The following is a 2,313-nucleotide window of genomic DNA, read 5'->3' as shown; positions in this document are numbered from 1 at the left end:
CACACACACACACACACACACACACACTGATAAATAAATAAATAAATAAATACATTTACTGTAATTTTGCGAGTAAAAAGAATAAATGATTAGAACCGTGTGTAATAAACGGTGAAATAACAGATTTGTTGTTATTATTATTAGTTGAAATGGCTCATGTAGCCTGTGTGAATAAAATGTGGTCATTTTATGTGATGAAAATAATTAAGACACAATATTATGAGATGATGAGACAAGATTAACAGAGGAAATCCCAAAGACAAGTCAGGGTCCAGAGTCATACATAACGGAGCGCGCAGCTTTCACACTAAAAGTTGGCGGAGGTACAAATTCAGAAAAATATGCTGCAACGAAAAATTCAGATGAATAAAACTGTTCACTGRAAGGTGGATTGTTAGTTTTCTCAGGTTCAGATGCTGTTTATATTAATAAATGATGTTGTGGATTTCATATCATATACTCCTGAAACAGAACTGAGTCTGAAGAGGCTTAAATGATTTATGTTTGCTGTAACCTCACTAAATAAATAAATAAATAAATAAATAAATAAATAAATAAATAAAGTTATTATTGTCATTAAAGGCCTGACATTCATTGAAGGAATGCTTGTCGCCCACGTCTTTCTTATTATGTTACTGTTTTATTTTGAGAATTAAAATCCTTGACTAATAAAGCTCACAGAAAGGTGTTTGATTACTTACCGTAATGTGACAGTGTTTTAAAATGAACACATTCTGGATACACACAGACTCCTGCAGGGCAGGAGACCCTCATACCTGCCCTGTAACCAACAGGAGCCCATGTTCCCCACATCTCTCTCTTTAGTCATGGGACTGGGAGTATTTCCTGAGAAACTGAAAGGATTCCTACCTATTCCTTTTCCTTTTCTTCCCTATAGGAGGAGCTGGGGACAGCTCCACTTCCTCAAACCCACTCATCCTGTTCCAGCCATGCTTCAGGTCTACTCTCCCACACCTCGTCTTCATCTTATTTAGTTTTATTTTGGAGTTCACTGCCAACAACCGTGTCCTCTGTTTTGCAACAGTCTTGTATTTTTTTACACATTTTTTCTTTTGCAATGCATCAGTGACCATTATTTGAGATCAAGCTAAACTCAGTGTTAAATCAAAATATGATATTTGTGTCCTGTTAGAACATGTGTCAAATTCAAGGTTGATGACTTACGTCAATAATTTAATATGAAAACAGTTTTTATGTCAATGGTAAACTTTAAACATATTCAGTGCAACAAAATAAACACATTTAAAAGATGGATTAAAATACTTGTCCTGCTTGGTTGGTTTTCAGTAACTGTGGTCCTCTGGACAATTAACTGAATCAGAATAAGCTGTTTTAAAACCATAAACTACATGTCTGTCAGAAATASAGAAGGTCTAATGTGAGCAGTACCCAGAACGAACAGATACTAGGGAGGCAGAATAATGATGAGTGAACTTTATTTATAGGTGAGGTGAAGGTCCGGTCCAAGCTGGAAAGGAAGGAGCAGGTAGTCTGGTTTTCTGGGGAGCTGGTTTGTTAGTTGTTTTGATTTTCTTACATAAATCCAGGAAGTGAACAAAACAGAGGAGGTTAGGTAGAATTCAAGACTCACCACAACTCAACAGAAAGTAAAACTCTCTTATTTTTATTTTAATGTAGTACTTTTCAGTGTTTATAAGAGGACGTGTTAAAACACTGGGCCTCATGCAAGAACCTTTCGTACACACAGATTTGTTCTTAAGTTGTGCGTACGAGTGATTTAGGAGAATTCGTGGCATTCACCAATGTTTTCGTATTCTAAGATTTTTTTTTCAGATACAAACAAAATTCACGAGTGGTCCAGACCTGTCGTATATTTTACGAGCAGTCAGTCTGCTGTTATCCAGACTGATTTTCTATCAGGCAAGACAACTGTCAGAATTATTGTATGTGTAAGAGTCTAAATTTGTACATGTAAGTCTATAAACGTACATAAATTTGTCACAACTTTGCCAAATTACAAGTACGAATCAAATTTACAAGWACAATTCTTTTACCTGTCAAAATAAGACATTATGCATGGAACACCAAAAAGATCGATTGCAAACAGTAACTAAGCCAGACCACTGGGGGACATGACCACTGGCTCATCTGGGACCAGATGAACTCTTTATAAACAACAATTTGCTGAAGGGAAAAGCATTTGGAGGCTTTTCAGTTTGTCATTCATGTCATGTAGTACAACAATAAAGTAGATGGTGGATTTAGGATGAAATATGTTATTTTATTTTTACTTTAACACTGTCTGATTTCATTTTTTAAAATATTTTATTC

Source organism: Austrofundulus limnaeus, unplaced genomic scaffold, assembly GCF_001266775.1.
Source record: "Austrofundulus limnaeus strain Quisiro unplaced genomic scaffold, Austrofundulus_limnaeus-1.0 Scaffold297, whole genome shotgun sequence".
Classification (NCBI taxonomy): domain Eukaryota; kingdom Metazoa; phylum Chordata; class Actinopteri; order Cyprinodontiformes; family Rivulidae; genus Austrofundulus; species Austrofundulus limnaeus.
This window is presented reverse-complemented; position numbering follows the sequence as displayed.